Source organism: Colias croceus, chromosome 23, assembly GCF_905220415.1.
Source record: "Colias croceus chromosome 23, ilColCroc2.1".
NCBI lineage: Eukaryota > Metazoa > Arthropoda > Insecta > Lepidoptera > Pieridae > Colias > Colias croceus.
Window position 1 is genome coordinate 7289004 of NC_059559.1, and position 23710 is coordinate 7312713.

At 33.9% G+C, this 23710-nt stretch overlaps 1 protein-coding gene and 1 long non-coding RNA gene across 2 annotated transcripts in view; one reads left to right on the forward strand and one right to left on the reverse strand.

The window, feature by feature from the left end:
• Positions 1–23710, forward strand: part of LOC123702505 (RNA-binding protein Musashi homolog Rbp6) — a 77316-nt gene that overhangs the window by 11655 nt on the left and 41951 nt on the right. The gene's annotated exons all lie outside the window — the stretch shown is intronic.
• LOC123702506 lies at positions 8189–21829 on the reverse strand. The gene is made up of 3 exons (XR_006752884.1): positions 21819–21829; positions 10529–10530; positions 8189–9080 (listed from the first exon to the last, which is right to left on the reverse strand). It is a non-coding gene; the product is annotated as an uncharacterized LOC123702506 (long non-coding RNA).

A 23710-nucleotide genomic window follows, 5' to 3' on the forward strand; every position in this document is an offset into this window, starting at 1 on the left:
TTATTAGGTTTTAGACAAAGCGGGCGAAGCCGCGGGCGGATAGCTAGTAAATAATAAATCATGGTGGCTCCGGATAAAAATGTATATAAATACAAGTAGCAACTAAAATTTAGCAATGTTTATGAAATGTGTGTCATATTGGAGAATACTAAAATACATTCATTTATATGCAACACCTTGTTTGTTTGTTTGACCGAACGCCACTCTGGAATACATGAATAACGTCATTTTTGCATACAGACAAAGGATTTTGGTATTGACATAACCTACTTTTCAAAAATGTTATTTGAATACATGAAATTGTGTTTGAAAAAGTGTAGCTATCTTTCAAAATACTTATTTTGAAAGTCAGCTAATCAAAAAGAGCGTGTGTGCCGAGCACACGTGTTAGAAGTGAAACTTCTTTGGCAAGATTCAAAGATACTAAAATCGTCGCCTCGATGACGTGACGGTATTGCCATGACGCGACCTTGAAATTTTACTCTCAACGCGCCTAAAGAAGTTTTACTACGAAAATAATAAATTTTAATAAATTCCGTTTATATACTAAAAGTATGGACACTCGTGTTCATAGATTCAGTATTATATAAACGTGCGCCCGCGCATATCTATTGGTTTTTATTAACTCGCTAAATGAACTCCACTTTGCATATATTTTCTTTAATATGTATATTGTATAATATTTTACTTCTATAACGAGGTAAGTAGAATTTGTTTGTGTGTGTATTTGAAGCTATAGAATTGATGAACACCTACTAGACTCATTCATCATTCTACTATCGCTCCTAATCTTGTTTAAAAAGTTAGTTTTCGATCATGGTTATAAGTTACCTACTCGTTCACTTAAAAACGGCTGATCGAAACTGTATGAAATTTCAGTACCGAGATAGACTATATTATAGTCTGTCTTTTAGCATATTTCTAATTGAAGTATGTTCCATCCGTTTGCTAATTTGATATTTCCTAAATTGATAAATAATATCTTATATCAAAAAAAAATCTATGGAATAAAAATTATTTTTTTTTAGTTTCAAAATATTAAAAAAATAGGCAGGTCCACACAGAGCGTGCATCCTCGCGAAGAAATGGCTGCTCGGTCTGTGTGGATGTGCCTTAGCTGAAGAATCGGCATATAGATGGAAAATTTATTGCCCTAAATTCAAAGATATGGAACAGCGTCAGTATTAAAATCAACTCAGTAGAAAACACGTGCAAATAATATAACATCCTATAATATACAAGCTGCGCCCTGCGGTTTTACCCGCATTGCTCCGCTCCTGTTGGTCTTAGCGTGATGATATAGAGCCTTATAACCTTCCTCGATAAATAGGCTATGTAACACCGAAAGAATGTTTCAAATCGGACCAGTAGTCCCTGAGATTAGCGCGTTCAAACATACAAACAAACTCTTCAGCTTTATAAAATAAGAATAGAATTTATAGTACAGATAAATTCAGTTAAAAATATCAATTTTTTGTGTTTATATAGTTTAGTTTTTGTGAATGAAATCATCAAACCTTAGCTTTCAAAATCAGATAGATCCAAAAATAATAAATCAAATTATTTATGACTTTTTCAACCGTTTATTTCGGTCTCCATTAAGAGATTAATGAGGTTAAGCCAACATTACGTGCGGTTAGCATCAGGATGGGTTCACGTTACATCGTAAAGTTCGCTTTCTTTCATAAAATAAGTATTTTTAAATAACAAGTGGCTCAGTCTTTGGCTGGGTTATCTGTTTCAAATATAAATGCAAATATACATGGTTTTTTCTAATCTTTACAAATATTTTTTTGTATGTATGTTTCAGTAACTAACATACAGATTAGCATATATGAAATTTATTGTAATACACATAATATGTAAATACATACTTGCGGTCCGCCCCGGCTTCGCCCGTAGTACATGTTCCTCCTATGTATATCTAAAGCTCCCAAACGGCTGAAAAAATATCAATAAGATTCTTTTAATCAATAAAGTAGACATAACTATTATTGAACATCGACACTCATTTATCTATTAAACTAAAAATAAGCATACATTTAAATCAAAGAATCCCATTAACCTATATAGATAGACACCCTAACTTCTCTAGAATTCTAAGCATTAATTCCGTATGTATGGCTAATCCATTCATCTTCTAACTAGATACACAGGCGACGGCTCCTGGCTGTACGCCAAATGAAAAAACTATTAATAATGATAGATAGAAGTGATTTTTATTTACTACTAGGTGTATGTATTACTTACATTGCTGTGTTGTGGCCTTGTGATGAAGTTAAACTTCCATTTAGTTATATATTTATTTATTTATTTATTTTTTATTGGCGGTCCGTCCCGGTTTTACCTGTGATACTCAGGGATTACGTACATGTCATGTTGAAAGTGAAAGACTTTTTGAAATTGTTGCAGTACAGCAGTAGTTCCTGAGATTTCGTTGAAATAAAAAAAACAAAGAAACTCCTTCGTTTCCGTTTTATATCATAAAATTTTGATTACATATAAAATTCCTTGGATATATCGGAATCGGATAATCGTTCGGAAATGACACATTTCCTAGGAAATTTCCTAAATAGCAAACGGACATAGTTTTGCAGTGGAAACTGGAAATGGACCAGCACTGACTGGCTAGGGATATTATACAATTCCTAGATTTAACACTCTCGTATATGTATACACTATACATAGACTAGCTTACCGCCCGCGGCTTCGCCCGCTTTGTCTAAAACCTAATATAAAATAATTATATACTAAAACCTTTCTCTTGAATCACTCTATTTATTAAAAAAAACGTCATAAAAATCCGTTGCGTAGTTTTAAAGATTTAAGCATACAAAGGGACATAGGGACAGAAAAAGTGACTTTGTTTTATACTATGTAGTATGTAGTGATATAGTCATAGTCAAAAGTCACAATTAAAAATCTACGACACCTCAATTATTTACGCTACAGAGCGATACTCAAAAAACCCTGACGCTGTCGGTTAAAAAACTGAATTTATTCCATCCCCAGGCCTGTCCTGAAGAACATTTGACCCGTTTTCACGAATCCAAGTGGCCATATTAATTCAAGGATACCTTTACCAAAGGAAATACGAAATAAAATTAACGGGAATATAACAAGATTTATTATCTGAGTTAAAACTAGCTTTGTCTGTATTTCACTTAACCTAAATAAATGGAGTTTCATACTACTTATCTCCTTTTTTACTATCTAGGGATGAATTTGCAAAATCCCGAGAGCTCAAGAGTTTGTTTGTTAGAACGCGGTAATCTCAGGAACCACGGGTCCGATTTGAAAAATAATTTCACTGTTAGATAGTCCATTTATCGAGGAAGGCTATAGGTCATAATATATCATCATGCTACGATCAATATCGTAAAGCAATGCGGGTAAAGCCACGAGGCACAGCTAGTCATTTATAAAAGGAAGCTCGAAAAATTTTTAATTTTTAATTTTCAAATCCTAGAAGTTTAGACTGTGCATTAATACATAAAAAATAAAAGAACTCTGTATATTATATATGCTACAAGCGCGCGGTGAAGGAATAGGTACATCGTTCGGAAATCGGCATGTCCAAGATTCAAAAGTTCGCCATGTGACATTTGCCCGCACTTGGCCAGCGTGGTGGATTGTGGCCACACACATAGGAAGCCTGTGTTCCAAACTGGGGACATAATATATGGGCTGATGATGAAGATGTTGATACTGTTAAGCCGTGTTGTTGTTGCTCGTTCTGGGATGAAAATAAACCAATAATAATAATTTCTGTAAACTGTCTTTTTATTATCTGTGTTGATTAAATATTAATTATTTGCTTTTGTTTCAGGTCAGTACAAAATTATTAATTACTTACATCTGGTTACAAGATTAATAAGCTAAGCAGGGTGAGTATGTCTGATTGCTATTAAATGATTAATATTGTACTCTTAGGGCGGCCGTACACGGACCGCTTCAAGCAGTTGAGACCGACCGCTTGAAGCCGCGACTGCGCGGTGAACTATAGGCATTCATGCACCGCCGTACACGTGACGGCTCGAGCCGTCGCGACCGCTTCAAGCCGTCAACTGCATGACGAAATTCCACTGTGCCGTTGACGGCTCGCGAGCGGTCGTGAGGCATACACTGACTGCTCGAGCCGTTGACTGCGCTAGAGCCGTCGACGGCTCCCTATACCCCTGAAAATCAATGACTTGACTAGTCAAAAAAATCAACGGCTCGAGCGGTTGGTAGCGACGGCTCGAGCGGTCAACAACCGACGGCTCGAGCAGTTGACGCCGACCGCTCGAGCCGTCCGTGTACGTCGCTCAGCCTTTAACTGCTCGAGCGGTCCGTGTACGGCCGCCCTTAAGTTAATTATTGGCTACTTTCAGATAAATTTCAGAAACATAATTAAAGTGATATTCTGTGGACAATCGATAGTTTCGTCAAAGACGATCTATTCATAATAGAGTTGATCGAGGCATATGTGTTCTAAAAGACGAACGGCAAGTTGTGAAGTGTGAACGGCAGAGGCTACTTCAGCCGTCGCCGCATGTCGACGGCAGCAGTCAATACGTCGACGGCTACCGTCGACACGCAATAACGGCTGCCATCAAACGTCAACGCAAACTGCAAGCGTCGCACCTTTCGACGGCAGCCGTGAACCTAGAACCATACTCACACAGCATCCAACCACTGTACCAACTAAATCTATACTTATATTATAAAGCTGAAGAGTTTGTTTGAACGCGCTAATCTCAGGAACTGGTCCGATTTAAAAAATTATTTCGGTGTTAGATAGCCCATTTATCGAGGAAGGCTATATAGGTTATATATCATCACGCTAAGACCAACAGAAATGGAGCAATGCGGGTAAAACCGCAGGACACAGCTAGTTTCATATACGAGTACATTGTGAAAAGGTCAATCATTTACTGTAAAACAATAAACCTTTCAGAAAGTCGATTAAAAAGGATAATCAATCTCGTAACTTCGCATCCACTCATCATAATCGAACCTAGAGCCATCCTCACACAGCATCCAACCACTGTACCAAATAAATAACAATATAATAGATTAAAAACAAAGCAAAAAGTTAACAATGAGGCACGATCACGGCCGATCTGTCATGGCCGCGCGGTCATCGACCTTTGAAAGGTTATATCGCCTGGCTTTGTCTGTGACTCAAATGGAATAAAATTTATACTATAGATGCGGGGATAATGTAGCTTTGTACTGGTGAAAGAATTTTCGATATCGGTGCAGTAGTTTCGGCGATAGCGAAGAAAGAAGCAAAACGAAAATGTTGACTTTAATAAAACATTGGCATTTTGTTTTGTTTATTATTATTCTTAGGAATGGTTATATATGTAGAAGCTAATTCTTGTGACTTGTAGGTAAAATGCTATAAAATTACATAGTAGAACCATGTACAACTTATACCTGCGACTTCGTGCGCTCAAGGACAATTAGTATCTTAAGGACGTAAAAAATCTATGTTATGACGATTCAAAAGTGCTTCAAGAAGTTTAATTTAAAAAAATAAATGTTTGAGTTTGAGTTTGAGTTTATTGACCGAAGGATTTTTAGTATTATTATTTTAAGTTCTAGTCACAGTACTATCTTCATATCAATAAAAGTCGTAGGAATCGGTTCAGCCGTTCCATAGATAAGCGCACGGACATGTAGACAGACAAACAGAGAAAATTTAATTTTTAACTTTTGGAAGTTGTAATATTAAAAATCCATTCAACAATTACAAACACGTTAATTTAAATTACAGTATAAAACAGCTTTTTTGAAATTGCATCAAAACCGGTCCATCCGTTTCCAACTCACTTCGATTAAAATTACAATATAAATACCTACCTAGGTAGTTATCCTTTTTTCAAAATTGCATCAAAACAGATACATCCGTTTCGAACTTCCCCATGTAGTAGGCTAAGTTAGATTAAGTTGCGATCTATTTACAAGGTAGGTATGTGCAGTGGTCGTCCATGGAAGGTCGATGTACTCGCTGGTTCATTACCTGGGCAGAGTAATGATATGTAGAGGTCGCGAATTTTATTGAAAATATTTTAATAATCGCTAAAAATTTATTTATATATTTTAAGGGTTCATTAATTTCATGTTTTGGTAAAATAAATGGAGAAATAGGTATTTTTTATATAGGTCGTGAATTTGTTCAAGTATGAATATTTATTAATATTACTTTGTTGTTATATTATAATCAAATAGATTTCCGTCCGCGGCTTCGCCCGCGTTTTCAAAGGAAAACCCGCATGCCGTTCCCTTGGGATTTCCGGGATAAAAACTATCCTATGTGTTAATCCAAGTTACCCTCTATAAGTGTTCTAAATTTCATTGTAATCGATTTAGTAGTATTTGCGTGAAAGAGTAACAAACACACACACATCCTCACAAACTTTCGCATTTATATTGTTAGTAGGATAGGATTACTTGTTCAATATTGTTAGCAAAATAATGACACAAAATTCACGATTCTAAGAGGAATAGTTTCGTAGTTATTTATATCTGACTATACTAGACCAATTTGTTACTGACCATATCTATTATGATCCCTCGTGCATGGAATCGATTATTTATAGCTGTTTTAGTTAGCTTTTTTTAGTTCATTTCAATTTTGTTTACGTCAATAACCGAAATATAAATTCTTATAAACTAAAACTTATCCATACTAAAATTATAAAGCTGAATAGTTTGTTTGTTTGTTTGAACGCGCTAACCTCAGGAACTACTGGTCCGATTTGAAAAATTATTTCGGTGTTAGATAGGCCATTTATCGAGGAAGGCTATAGGTTATATATCATCACGCTAAGACCAACAGGAGCGAAGCCACGCGGGTGAAACCGCGGAGCGCAGCTAGTAAAATTATGCATCTGAAAATTACTGAGCTAATTCTTATAAAGTTTTGCTTTTTGATACAAGTACAACACAAAATCAAGCTTTTGCCCGTGCTTAAAGCTACTAAAAAATAAAATGTCATAGCTATAAAATAAATATATGACAGTCTCTGTATTGCATTACACTGTGTCATAGTCCTTCACGTTCGTTCCGGTTTTTGTGTTTTTATTATTCCTATTATAATTGTGTTAGCTATTTACGTTGAAGGTTCACACGGGCTTTATCGATTTTGATGCGGTTTTATAAATCGTGTACTATATTTTTTTGAGATCATTAATTGAATATTAAGATGTATTTGTTATGAACTGTATCTGATTTTTAATTCATCCATTTTATAATATAACAATAAAAAGGTTGTGAGTGACTGTATCGATTTTGATGAGAATTTTAAAACTTCTGAACATTTTAGGAAGTACACAAGAATACCTATCTCTTCTCTCTACATATTTTATACGAAATTCTCGTGTCACAATGTTTGTTACCATACTCCTCTCAAACGGATGGAATAGACCAATTATCATAAAAAATTTTGTGCATATCAGGTAGATCTAAGTGCTTTTATGATTAGTGCGTACAATCATAAGAGGTTGCATATTAAAATGGGAAAGCGGCTAACCGCGCGGTTAGCCGCCCCAGCGGTTAACCGCTAGTGCGTAAGGGCACTAAGAATCAACCAATATCAGAACGTTTAGGGACACCTTGTTATATTCTCCATACTAATATTATAAATGCGAAAGTAACTCTGTCTGTCTGTCTGTTACTCAATCACGCCTAAACTACTGAACCAATTTGCATGAAATTTGGTATGGAGATATTTTGATACCCGAGAAAGGACATAGGCTACCTTTTATTGCGAAACATGTACCACGGGCGAAGCCGGGGCGGACCTCTAGTTCATAATATATTTTTCTTATATTCCTTTGATTTATAAGATTTATTTATTTAATCAATACTAGGTATAAACGATCAAAGGAACAAACAGCAAATGTATAAAAGACGAATTTAATCAAGCATTTCGTCCCCAACTCGACCTGTAACCTGTAACAATTGCCCCCACTGTGGGGCATGGGCCAAAAGGATTTAATTTCTTTTATTGGAACTACATCTGCTGGGATAAGTTTGAAGTAGCTAATGTAGGCTAATGATGTTCCGATTTTGATACGTTTTGTCCAAGGTGACAACTTTCCTTATTTTTACACTTTTAACACATAATATTAGCAACACAAGCATGTAAAAAGAAAGTTAACTGGAAAAAAAAATATTTTTGAAAATGTTTTTCACTACCCCGTGACACGTCCTATGCACGGATGTTATGTGTCCCAAGTATGTCGAGGTAGTTTACGAAATCTAGCTTTTTTATGACTACCGAGTTTGAAAATTTTATTTACCCTATTGTTCTATAATTATATGCCATGTATGATATATTTTTGGAAAGAGGAAGAAACTAGTTATAGCATAAAAATGTAATCATGACGATATATTTTTTCTATAAAATTATAAAAAATTGATTTTCTTTTGTTTTAATTTTAATTGCTTACATACTAACACTTACATGATAATGGTGAGTCATCAAATGATCATATTCACGTTTTCATATCACTACACGATTGCCAAATACATTCACTTATATTTTCACACATTTAACACAACGTATTTCACTATGAATAATAACAAATATCCATTATTCACAAACAAGAAAAAAAGCGCCATTTTGCGTCTTCCGCACTGAAAAGTTGAGACACTTTTTCACTGAGTATTCTTCAAATATCCCTAAAACCAATATCATAAACGTATTCTACGTAAAATTTCCAGTAATATACGTCTCAATTATCACTCATCTAATTATTCCTCTCGGCATAATTCACAATCCAAATATTCGTTGAACAAGAGAAATGTCACAAACTATGGCCGATGACGCAACTCAATCAATGATTCACTTTTTTTTTTTATTTTGTGGTTTTGGTCTCTATTGCCTGTCTCGGAGTCGTGTCGATTCGAATTATAAATGTTTAAGGCATAGAGAAATATTTTTTATACTGGAAACATTCACTTGTAAGCAGCTACAGGTGACGTTCAAAGTCATTGGCCGCGTTATGAACAGGCGGTTGTACGCAGGACGCTACAGTCAGAGTTTTAGTTATGAACAACCGCCTGTTCATAGGACGTGTCACGGGCTACTCGAAAACCGCTAAACCTATTCGGCTATAATTTATAACACAGATAGATAATCTAGCCTAGTCTAATATAATATTTACTTCTCTTAAACCATTTTTGTAACAAAAAGCGCAATCTTTTAATAATACTAATAGATACTTATAATTCGTTGACATTAAAAAAGTAGACATTTTTCTACTATTACACAAAAGTCAAAAACCACTGAACCGATTCAGCAAAAATTTAATCACCACATAGATTATAGCCCAAAATAACACACTACATAACATGTACGGTATTATACATATTTACACTAACCAAAATACGATAAAAACTGCGATATAATTCATATAATACCTCATTAGTAGGCTTAAGTTAGTGCTTATATCAAACATTAAGTTGGCTAGACTTTTTAATTAACTAAGAATGCAATTCGCACCTACAAGTATATGTTTAGTATATGTTTAGTATACTTGTGTAAGGTATGTGCGATATGATAAGCGAGGCTATAGCGAAGCTATGTATGCTACTCAAAAAAGGGATACTTATAAAAATTTATACAATGTTTGATAATGAGAAATGTATCTTAATGTTGAAATACTCAAGAGATTGTCTTTCGAGTGGTTAAAAATATTGTTTTATTTTGTCTCGAAGGCTTCAATTTATTCAAGAAAAGAGCAAAAATGTTTCTCTTCTTCCATAACTGTTGATAATTAATAACTGCAGAGTATTGCCGCCTCTTCTCTGTATAAATTGATTTACGAACTTTTTTTATGTATTAATATTGATGGTCATAGTGATTAAGAAGCTTCTTAAAAACCCTTCCTGACCCAAATGTTTAAACGAACTTGCTACGGTAACGTTCGTTAAACTATAAAATCTTATCGCTTCGCTTATCCACTGGATTCACATATTATTTAATCAACGCATAGCATTGTGCCGAGTCAGTTACAATGTAACTTATTGACTCGCTAGCTTTTGCCCGTGACTTCATATGTTTCAGGCATTTTTATACTACATTGTATTTAAAAATTAATCTGACGAAATTACAACGAAATAAATAAAAATAACAATTTTAATTTAAAGATTTCTGGAGCGATAAATTATATCAAGTTTCGACTAGATATGAGTTTTCAAAATATTGCATTAGATTTCTGTCCGCGGCTTCGGCCGCGTTTCAAAGAAAAACCCGCATAGTTCCTGTTCCTGTGACATTTCCGGAATAAAAAGTAGCCTAAGTCTTATTCTGGGTCTTCAGCTACCTACGTACCAATTTTCATTGTAATCGGTTCAGTAGTATTTGCGTGAAAGAGTAACACACATCCATCCATTCTCACAAACTTTCGTATTTATAATATTAGTAGGATGTACACAGGATACACACATTCACTTACACATACGCAGACACAAACATACTCAATACACACATGCACATACACTAACTTATGCCCACACATAATCACTCGACTCCTTTCATGTTCATAAGTAACTTAAGATACCTATTAGTTAATTTCTTTTATATTATCTATGTCCCAATTTAAAAAAACAAATTCGTTGACTTAATTATTGTGATGACCACCTGAGATGTTTTTTTTTTTTTCATATTATATACATTATATGGGGAAGGAACTGTCATCTTTAATACAGGTTACCTTCTCGGTAACCTAGCAAAGATGCCAGTCTCGAACCGATGATTGATACATACCTATCACTAAACATATGTACAACACCTAATGTATTTAGCTCTAAGGTTAGGTTAAGTTTGTTTGAATAAACGAATTTGAAATTGAAATTTGAAATTGATGTAAAAATATAAAGATTTATAGCTTAGCTTTGAATGGAAAGATACCTCCCATTTAATCAGAAGTGTTAGGATCAACTGCAATAAGTCTTCGGATTAGGGACAATAGAGACCTTTGTTAAGGGGGCGTCGAGATCTACTTCTGTGGGTTCCGTAGATTAAATTTTTATTTATTATGTGACTTTTATTTGGGAATGTGGTCTGATTTGGTTAAATATAAATGTACATATTTGATACACTGCTTCACGAAACATATTTTTTTCTTTATTTATTTAAGCAGGTGAATGCCTACATTGCTATTGAGGTAGTGTAGTCTAAATCCTTTCAACTGTTCTAAATTTCATCACAATCGGTTCAATGATATAGGACACAGGTGTAGAAGATAGACAGAAAAAAAGTCGTATTAATAATTATGTTTTAAAACCTAAACAAAGCCTGGCTTAGTAATTATGTAATACATAGTCTAATAGCTGTCATGGTCGTTTTGAAATTTAAAATGACATTAATTCCAAGATGGCCGTGGCATCTCTCCAAATTTGACAGATGGAACAATGTCACAGTTTGATTAGTTTTATTTATAACTGTCTCGTATATTTATAGACATTTATCATTATAACATATTTTACTATTATATTTAACTCGCTATGTCTCGCGGTTTTACCCGCATTACTCCGCTTCTATAGGTCTTAGCGTGATGTTGCCTTCCTGGATAAATGGACCATCGACCAATGACTGTATTTTTGAAGTGAAACTTCTTTAGGCGCGTTAAGAGTAAAATTTCAAGGTCGCGTCATGGCAATACCGTCACGTCATGGAAATACCGTCATGTCATGGCGTAAGGCAACGATTTCATATTTTTGAATCTTGCAAAAGAATTTTCACGTCTGACACGTGTGTTCGGCACACACGTACTTTTTTATCTGTATACCACGAGAAAAACCTTGTTTTAAATCTACTTGCTATTATTATAAATGGGAAGATAACTCTTTTTTGAAGCCTAAACAGCTATCTAGATTCAAACGTTTTTTTATTAGAATTGATAAGTTATAAAGAAATAGCATTTAATATCATTCTGTTGAAATACCCTCATTTCATACCCACTACAAAATAATCTCTTTAACGAGATGATGAAAGACAATATTACTTAAGAGCTGGAATCTAGACATTTAGACAATGGATCTAGACCACGCCTAACTTGCGACCTATTCTTGACATTCATAAATTTGCTATTCGCCAACGGCCATTTTCATTAAAATTTATAAGTAAATAATAAAACTAGTAGGTACACAAAAAAGAACGTGTGTGCCGAGCACACGTGTCAGAAGTGAAACTTCCTTGGCAAGATTCGACGATACCAAAATCGTCGCCTTACTCCATGACGTGACGGTATTGCCATGACGCGACTCTACAAACTTTTCGTCCCTATGTAAGTTAGGAAAAAAAACTTCATCTGGCGGTATTCGAACCCGCGTCTTTCTGCTATAACTGACCACTTGGCCACCCGTGATCCCGCCAGAGCAATCGATTTCTTCAACCCTTTCGGTTTTATGCGCCTAGGTACATATGTGTTTCATCATATAAAAAGATAGCCTGGGATGTCCCTAAGTAATTTCACCAAAATCGGTTGAGTAGTTACAACACAGATAATATTATAATCCTATACTTAACCGTGATATTAATTTTAATCGAGGAATACAAAATATTTAAAAGTGCGTAATTTATAACACGCAATGTTTAATCTATTAATATAATACCTAATTATTATGAACGGCCGCGGCGTAAGCATCTGTGATTTTGTTAGTCTATGTCATTGATAAACACGTCAACTGTTTTTAGGGTTCCGCACCAAAAGGCTTTAAGACTTCGCTGTTTGTTTGTGACTTGCCTGTCATCATATGAACCGTGGTCCGTGATAATAAAAAATTTCAGAGATGATTTAATTCTATTGCCGTTATAACAATTAATAATAAAAAAATCGACAGTTCATATATCGACAGGTCATAAGTTGATTGAATGACCATTTTATTGCAGTTGCTTTTTTATATGGAACATCTGCCGTGAGTCCGATTCGCACTTGACTCGACATCTATACATATAATAAATCTGTAGAAGGGTCAATTCTGTACATTGAAAATATTGAAAAAATAAATAGCAGGGGGTGTTACTGGATCGATACCAAACCCAAATATGTGATTAAAAAATTTTTTGTCTGTCTGTCTGTCTGTCTGTCTGTCTGTCTGTCTGTCTGTCTGTCTGTATGTGAAGGCATCACGTGAAAACTAACGGTTCGATTTCGATAAAACTTGGTATAATTATACCTTATTATCCTGGGCGTAAAATAGGATACTTTTTATCCTGGAAAAATACGTAGAAAAAAATTAATCTTAATTTTTCAGTTTTATCCATAGACGTTGTTCTGTAGAACCGCGAACACACGTTGCGTACCTATTATTATAGGCCTAGCTGTATTTGGGTCCAATAGAATTTATAAGATGTCATTGTCAGAGTTACTCAAAATGGAGAAATAAACCATCCACGCGAAGACCGACATCCACGCGGACGGAGTCGCGGGTGGAAGCTAGTTAAATCATAAATTTAAGAAATAATAACGAACATAATATCACAAGTTTATAGTTAAGTCTAGGTTGGATGTAGGTCGATCCAGAAACAGGAAATTTGTATCATCCGTTCTACTTTCATTTCTATGAGGGTAGCTCATTATGACGATATTTTTCAGTTTTTATTTGTATATAAGCATAATGTTTAAAAATGGGAATGTCTGTTCTTTCACGGGTAATCTATTGCACTGATTTGGATGAAATTTGGAATGAATTTAGTTTAGACACAGGTTAAAACTATTAACTATCTATAGGTACTAATATTATAAAGCTGAAGAATTTGTTTGTTTGAACGCGCTAATCTCAGGAACTACTGGTGCGATTTGAAAATTCTTTAGGTGTTATATAGCCCATTTATCTAGAAAGGCTGTAGGCTATATGTCATCCCGTTAAGACCAATAGGAACGGAGCCACGCGGATGAAACCGTGCTTTTTTTCCCGCGGGGCACAGCTCATATAACTAAGTTATTATTAATTATTACCCGTGTTTTTTTTTTCGCGAGGAAAACCGCGGGGCACAGCTATTAAATAGGTAAATTCATAGTTACAATCAAATTGCAGGTGTAGTGCACCTCTTAAATCATACAACTAATATGAAAATATCTCTCCGACATCTTGTCAAGCCGATAAAATGGCGCCGCTTCCGGCGGAAGCGGAAATTTTGTCGCGAGGGTGACATCCTTTAAACACTTGTTGTGATGAAGTAGTTTTGAAAATTGTTGATAATTTTTTGAGGATGTTAAATGGAAAATTGCTAGGGTATAATATTTTCTTTGTACTGATACAGACTTATGAGATTTTAGGCCTTAATAAAGGTGGCCAAGTGAGGGTTGGCAGATGTTACAATGCTATTTTGATTCTTAAAAAAAATTAGGTATATATAGTAATTTTCTAATTATTGACATAAATTATGATTTTTATAAAAAAATACGTGTGGCACTCGAGGACTGCCGCGGTAAAGCTATTGCACAGCATCGCATCGCTGTGCCGGTTGGAGTGGGGGGTGTTAGGTTTTTTCGTTACGGAATTTTTACATTCAGTCGCCGCGCTCAGAGTCTGAGATAAAAGCTATTGCAATAGCATAAAAATATTTATTTTATAGTCAAAACGTATCTTGGTATTTTATGTCTTCAATGCCCAACTCAATATGTCACACCTATATCGGTATAGTCGGGCTACAAAACGAATGATTAAAAATTATGGGTACTTAATGGAAAATTTTCACTGTTTTTTTTTTTTTGTTTTTCCAATACAACATTTTCGCGATTCAAACTCCCGAGCGCCCGTCAAACTATAAATCCCTACGCATATCAATAGAACGTCATTGATCTATAAATGATCTATAGATCGCCGCCATGTTTATTCCCGACGCATCCGCTTGCGCATTGAAGCGACAAAATCATTGAAGTGTGTATTTTTTAGTACGAATCGATACTGAGGGAAGATAAATATTTTTTCCATTCTATTTCAAATATGCTTTAATCTTATAGCTGTTTATAAAAGAAATTGACTTACTGACTGACTGACTGACATATTAACGAACGATTATGAAACGAAATTTTTTAATAATAAATATGTTTCTTTTAAGAATACCTACGCGTAGCCCATGGCTTCTTGCCTATGGTTATTAGTAAAAAAACGTATGTCCTAAATAGATATTTAAATATTTAACAAACCGAACGGCTGCACAGATTAAAACAAAAATGTAAAACAAAATGATTAGATTGTTTCACTGCTTTTTATCACCATGAAAATCCGCACTGCTGCACAAAATTGCACGCCTCATAAGCGAAGCGTTGAGGTGGGTACTACTATCACTTCGCGCAAAACATCTGATTTTTCAAACTTATTTTGACAAATATTTTGTGCTACAATAAATGAAAACTATTATAGTTTTTTTCTACAATTTACAGAAGCAATACCGCGGGGAACAAGCTAGCTTACCTATAATATTCCTACGAATAAAAAACCCTGTTTCAAAGGTTAAAAGCTGTATTTTAAAAGGTCTATTGTGAACAACACTTAGGACAACACGCTCTCTGGGAAACCTTTTTAGACCTAAGTCAAATGGTGCATTCATCGACAAAGCTAGATATAGACTCTACTAAGGCCGGCTACTCATGTACCTGCCGCAGGGGCAATATTGGAACTATCTCGGTTGCACGGCGGTCGGAGCAATTTCAGCTGTTCTATAAATTGCCCCTGCTTGCCAATCCTATCACAATAATGGAGCCAATTTAGGGTCCAATTCCAATATTGCCCCAGGTACTACAAACATTTGAAAACATATTTTTTATATTTACCACCGATTTGAAAAGCAGTATCTATGGAGAAGAACCGGCAAGTAACTCCATAGCACGGACAAAGCCAGGCGGCCCGCTAGTTAGGTATAAATCCGACCTCTATTTCGTTTGTTTCGAAAGTTTTATATGAATTCAAATTTCAAATCATTAAATTTTATACTGTAACCTTATTTATTACATTATTTTGATAGTTATAACCTATATTTCACTTTCCGTGTAAATTTTTTGGATTATAATATCTACCTAATATTTTTTCTAGTTTTTACGCTACTGTCTGTCTCGTTATGACTTATCCATTATCTATACTTACTAATATTATAAAGCTGAAGAGTTTTTGTTAAGCTATTGCATAGCTTCTATCGCGGGCCTTGAGCGCGGGGACCGAATCGAGAAATTCCGAAACGAAAAAACCTCACGCTTCCCCACTCCGACGGGAGGAGGTGTGGCTTGAAGGCATAGCATGCCAGTCTCCGAGTGACACACGTATTTTTTGTTTGTGTGTTTGTTTATTTGTTTGAACGCGCTAATCTCGGGAACTACCTACTGGTCCGATTTGAAAAATTCTTTCGGTGTTAGATAGCCCATTTATCGAGGGAGGCTATAGGCTATATAATATCATTTCGCTAAGACCAACAGGAGCGAAGCATTGTGGATATAACGGCGGAGCACAGCTAGTAGGTTATAAATGTAACCACGGGCGAAGCCGGGATGGACCACTAGTATTACATAAAATAAAAGGGGCCATCCATAAAGTACGTCACACTAATTTCATGAGTTTTTGAGCACCCCCCCGTCCTTGTCACAGGTGGTCACATTTCTAAGACCCCCCCCTCCCTAGTGTGACGTCACATGTTTCGCAATTTAACATCGAAAAATTATTAAATTAAAACAGCAGTTTCAAAATAGTTTGATTTCCATTTAAATTAAGTACTTTTTTTATGAAATCAACATAATTAGTCCATTGAAAAGTTACATTTGGGTTCGCATTTTTTAGAGAACGCAATTTTATTTTTTTGATGTGTAGGGGGGGTCAGTGTGAAGCTATCGCTAAGTTTGTGGGATCGCCACCCTTGATCCGCGGCCGCCATCTTGAAAATAGCGGTTGATATGGTTTTTATGATATATCTCATAAACTATTTATCTGATAAAAAAAACATTGTAAGCATTATTTGTTGCAAATTAAATTCTCTACAACTTTAGTCCAGGTAATTTTTTATCGTAGAACTATAAATAAAAAAATTATAAGCGAAAATGTTCAGAAATTAGAGATATTTATATTTTTCGATAATTTTTTTTTTATCATTTTAGGAAGAAATTATATCAGACAATTTTTTTTAGATTGTTTTTCGAGGAACAATTTTTATTTACAACATTTTTTAATTACGTCAGTAGCTAAGTTTTACACATCCAAAAAATAAAATTGCGTCCTCTAAAAAACTTAAGATTTGGCCTAAAAAATGTAACATTTCAATGGACTACCTAAATATCAAATATTTGAAACATATAACAAAAAAATAAACTAATGAATAAATATAAATTGTCAACAAAACAATTTAAATCGTATTGCCCTAAAGATAGAGTTGGACATATTTTTTAGTTTAATTTATATTTCAAATTACGCGATTAGTACCTGTAGATTTTGAAATGTGATGTCACGAAACTTAGGACCCCTCCCACCCCTTGTCACACCATGTCACACTTTGTCGAACCCCTCCCCCCCTCTTTACGTGTGACGTACTTTATGGATGGCCCCAAATGATTGAAGTACATATTTGTTTGTTTTTGCAGACGTCAGGACGGAGTACGGACGCCAATCAGATAAGAGTTATGAATATAGACGACCTGTTTCATTTTTAGTTCAAGATACTTATAGAATATACATCTGTGGTAGCAACATTCGATCATAAATGATTCGTTGTTTTTGCAGTTTGACAAGAACATACAAAAAAAATAATCAGATGTTTTGCGCGAAGTGACAGTAGTACCCACCTCAACGCTTCGCTTATGAGGCGTGCAAAAACGTTTTTTTTTGTATTTATGTTTTTTTTTGGAAATATTTACGCTGGTTGCACTTGCAGAGCTTGACCGACCATCAGTGCGTACGTCAGTCGCGCTTGTCATATGTAGGGAAATTCATAAAACCTTTCATAGCTAGACCGACCATACGCACGCGTATTGTCATGCGCATTAGTGTCATAGTCATACAATTGTTGATGCGTATCGTCAGGACCGATGGTACGCACTGACGGTCGGTCAAGCTCTGAAACCAGCCTTATAAATCGACTTTGTTGATGTTTTTTGGATTACTTATAAAAGTAGAAGTTTGTGGGGCTTTAAGACTTTTACAAAATAGCGAATCGAATCTATCTCTGTGCGAAATTTTATACAAATCGGTTGAGCTGTTAATGGGTAATGGAGTAACAAACATCCATCTTTATTTTGACATTTAAAATAATAGTAAAATCACAGTTAATTATAATACTATAAATAAAATATACGATCATAAAAAATATGTACATTTCTCCTAAAAGTAAAATTATTTAGCAAGCAACGCCGCGGTATGAAACTAGCTCGTCGCATATGTTGGTTCTAATATAAGATCTAAATCTGTCTGTCCGTTGCGCTCGTCATAGCGCATGATTTATATTATAAATTAAAGTTAGGGTTGTCACTCGTATTGTTTTGGTAAATATTAAATGACGCAGTTAACTACTGCTTTTAACTGAAAGATAATACTAGTAGTAATAGTAGTAAGTACTAGTAGTAGTAGTAAGATAATATAGTAGTCGTATAATTGATATATTGTTATTCCATACTAGAATTGATATTATTTTTTATTCGTGCAAACTGTTAAAAGTGTGAAAGGTAATTTTTATCTATCACCGACCGATTCGTTCGTAAAGAATCTGAAAAACAGAATCAGGGTATAATTTAACAGAATTTAAATTTTAATTTTATAGGCAAGTTTTAATGTTGCTATTTTCACTTATTGTAATTGAGTGTTTTTTTTTTTTTTGAGGTTATAAATATTTTGTATTTGCTAGAAATCTGGTTACCGTTACAATATAATAATTCTTAAAATGGTCAAATGTTTTTGTTTTTAATCTAATAAAATAAAATATTATGCCTCTATAATATAAAGATACCTATTACTCACAGCCCTATCTCGTGTTCGATAATAAAATATGAATTTCACAGAAGTTAATTTACGCAATTTTCCCAGACATATTATTATATTTATACAAATAAATAGCGGACATTTTTATGTCTCTCTGTGGTTTTTGATTTCCGTTGGAAAAGTAAGGAAATTTTCCGTATATTAAAGTTATTTTTGAACGGCTTATTTGCTATTATATTGGTCAAAAATTTTAGTTGGAACGTGCTTATCTCTGTAATGAAATTAAACTTTAAGATAGATATTTATATTCTTGATTATTGAGAAATATAGCTTCTTCTTCTTGATTAATTTATTAGGTACTAGAATTAATTTTAATAGTAAGACTTGAAATGCTGATTTCTATAATATATACCTTATTGTACCAAAAATCTCGCAGTTAAAAAGATACAGATAAAACAACGGCAGACACATAGAAGTTACACAGATAGAAACATATAATACTAGATTTCCGCCCGCGGCTTCGCCCGCGTTTGCAAAGGAAAACCCGCATAGTTCCCGTTCCCGTGGGATTTCCGGGATAAAAACTATCCTATGTGTTAATCCAAGTTACCCTCTATATGTGTGCTAAATTTCATTGTAATCGGTTCAGTAGTTTTTACGTGAAAGAGTAACAAACATCCATACATCCATACTTACAAACTTTCGCCTTAATAATATAATATATTAAGATTTTTTTAAAATATCTTTATTAACACGTGAAAACAATATTATTTAAACTGCCTGTTTCCAATGTCTCGCACTGTAACAGTTATTTTAGTTTCTATACATCTAAATATGGCTGCCTGAACCCACAGTCGTCCCTCTGGGGCCCAACGGGGCCAAACCTTGTGGGACCTTGAGCATGGAAGAGAGAAAATCGACCTTCATTCTTAACCTTACTTAAGTACTTAATTATAAATGCGAAAGTGTTTGTGTCTTTGTACGTCGCAACGGAGTTCTTTTTTGGGATGTTTTATGTTCCTGGAGATAACTAGAGAACAAGTACATAATATATTCAACTAAGGTAAAGGCTCCTAATACGGCGGTAGTCAAAATCGCTTCCTAATACGGTGGTATTTCTATTTTCGACTTTTATTCCTGTTTTATTAATTTTAAGTACACCAAAACGTAAACTATTTATTTCAAATTTATTACTTCATGACTTAACTAACGTTTGCAAGTATAGCACATAGAGAACACAACAAGATCAATCAATCTGTGTAACGGCATCGACGTGAGAGGTGTTTCCATACAAACGCGAAACAACAAAAGTAAGTACACTAATATTTATAAACTAAGTTTTTCATATTAATAAGCCGTTCAAGTTTGTATATGTATTGTTTATTGCATTTTCCTACTATTACACTCACTATTTAAATAGCTTGTTTCATATTTGTAAGTCATTTTTTACCCAAAAAATAAGAAATAAAATACCGCCGTAATACGATACGAATTTTATAGATTAATCCTAATACGGTGGTATAACTCCGAAATGGGAAAAATACTGGGCATGTTTAATTGCTTATAACTTTCAATTTATTTAGTTATTGAATTAGTTCCAAGATTAGTTAAAAAAATTATTAATCTGATAAATTAGAAACCATATTCTGCGGTATGTGTTCTTAATTAGAAAACCAGTTAAATATGAAAACGGTTGAGTACAAAATGTTTGTTTCTTAGAAGGGGTAAAAATAGGAAGGTGTATTTTAATGTATCACAAATCATTTATTTTGTTTAGCTGTTGATTTGAGTTTTACACATCTGAGCCAAAAAACTGTTATCGTTTGATTAAGCATTTACATTCTCTTGTTTATCGAATTTTTGATGGGTCAGAATTAGGATTATTAAAAACACGAGTAGTTTTCCTATTACGGTGGTAGCTATTTCCAGGTAACTCTGTATTAGGTTATACGATCTCCTATTTAGGCCCTATTCATAGAACATAAAATTACCAGATTTAGGGTTGCGTAAATAAATAAGAAGTTTGGTGTATTTTTTGTGGATTTTTATTTGATAATTGATATGCGTGTTTTTTTTTGATAAAACCAAAAGCATAAGTTTAACACATTATAAGTGAATCAACGTAATCAAACCATGGTCAATGAATGAAAAACTTACAATTTACTTGACTAACACAATTATATTATATTATTTAATATAATTTTTGACCCTCCGTATTAGGAGCCGCCTACCGCAGTAATAGGCTCTGACCAATATCATACCTCCGTATTAGGGAAAATCAACATGACTATTTAAATATTTTTTTAAAATTAGAAATATCATGAAAATAAACATAGATTCAACAGCAATACAAAATTTAAATTCCACTTTTAACGATAAAGTGATTTGGCATCTTTAGAAAGACTTACAAATGCTTATTTTTGTTACTTACTTTCAAATGTTGCGAAATACCTCCGTATTAGGTGCTTTTACCTTAAATGCTATAACAGTCTAAAGAACAAATAGACAATCATACATAATCGCTATATATTTACATACCATACATACTTAAAACTAAATATTACAGTACTATAAGTACCGGCGTAATATAATTAAGACAAGTGATAACTGCGTTAAAAACAACCGACTTCAAACTTGCACTTGCAAAATTTACAAATACCTACAGACAAAAATGCTCATAAAATAAAAACTACTGGGCCTATCCGAATAAAATTTTTATGGGACCAATTTGACACCATCCCGCATCGAACAAAAAAAGAATCACGTAAATCGGTTCAGAAACCTCGGAGTAATCGGTGTACATACATAAAAAAAAAAACAAAAATATATACCGGCCGAATTGATAACCTCCTCCTTTTTTTGAAGTCGGTTAATAAAACATCTTACTGCTATGGAAAGATACATTATAATGCGTATACAGCAGTATTATACAGTTTTCAATGAAGTTTAGTATAGAGAAAAATAGGTTTGATTGAGGATTTTTACTGGCTTCTTATTTTTTTAATAAAGCTCATCAGTGTATATAAGTAATACGCTATATTATGTTTTTTAAAAACTCATACACCAAACAAACATTAATATTAAAATTATTTATAATCAATATTAAATTAAACATATACAAAGCTGCCAAAAAAATCGTCACGTACCAATATTAATTTTTAATACTGTCAAAATGTCATCAATTTTGATTAATTTCGCATCTCTCACTGTCTGGTCAGCAGGTGTGCCTGATGGTACACTGCTGGCCACATCGATTAATACTAAATGACGTACATACATACATGCATACATACATACGTACTAGCCATTTGTCCTGGCTTCGTCTGTACACGGAGAAGCTATACATTTGTGTCGTAATTTCAACTGAAATGTAGTTATGAAACATGTGTTAAATGAACAAACTTTGACATTAATGTGTTATAGATTTTATCGAAATACGTTCAGCCTTTTTTGAGCAATTATATTCAGATATTAAATTACATAAAATTCGAAGTTATAGAAATAATATGGTCGTATTTACTTTTTCAATACTGAAAATGATACCTATTTTTTTACCATAGCATGATTGGATCTTTCAATAGTTCCAGAGGTAACACACTATCAATCAAACGAAATTGCTATTTGCCTATACTTATATTTTAAAGTTAAACTATTATTTACTCCGCCATAAAACACTTATATTTTCAGACAATATAATTAAATTTTAAATGTCATACTCAAACTCAAACGTGTGTACGACCTAGCCACTAACTTAAGTACTAAAAACTCAGGAACAATATTTAATAAATGAAATCAGGTTGTAAGTTGGTTTTATGACACTGTAGCGCCTTAGAGCCTGCCAGCGGTTCTCAAACTTTCGTTAATATAATATATTTTTCTAAATCTATACTAATATTATAAAGCTGAAGAGGTTGTTTGTTTGAATGTGCTAATCTCGGGAACTACTGGTCCGATTTGAAAAATTTTTTCAGTGTTAGATAGCTCATATATCGAGGACGGCTATAGGCTATAATTATATCATCACGCTACAACCAATAGGAGCAGAGCAATGCGGGTAAAACCGCGGAGCACAGCTAGTAAATAATAAACACGTAACAGACAGATTTTCATGAGTTTGAATTTGTTTACTACATTATATTTACAGCTAATTAATGAACTTTTACAAGAAAAAAAAAACAAAAAAAAATTATCTATCTCACAAAAGTTTCAAAAATTAAAGTGTAATTTTAAATATCCTATGAAATCGTTTTCAAAATAAAACTTATTTACGACAAAAGATAACAATCGCAAAAAATTCAATAAGTTCTATAAAAAAATCCTATTAGATATCCTATTAAATTATCGTTAAAATCATAAAAATCACTATCATCACTACATAGTATAAAACAAAGTCGCTTCTACCTGTCGCGTCCCTGTCGCGTGTCCCTATGACCCTTTGTATGCTAAAACTACGCAACGGATTTTGATGGGGTTTTTTAATAGATAGAGTGATTCAAGAGGAAGGTTTTAGTATATAATTTATTAGGTTTTAGACAAAGCGGGCGAAGCCGCGGGCGGTAAGCTAGTAATTAATATTTTAAACACCATGGAACCATACATAACTTTGAGAACCACATATTATACCGCCAGCTGCTTGGCTCAGTTCCAAGCTAGTAAATAAATAACGCCCGGGTTCGATTCCCAGCACGTACAAATTAATACACTTGATTTATTTACTCCTTGCACTTGTATGGACCAATTTAATTGATATTTATTTGGGGCTGTTAAGATTTCATTTTGTGATAACATTTTTCGACTTAATAAGAGCCTA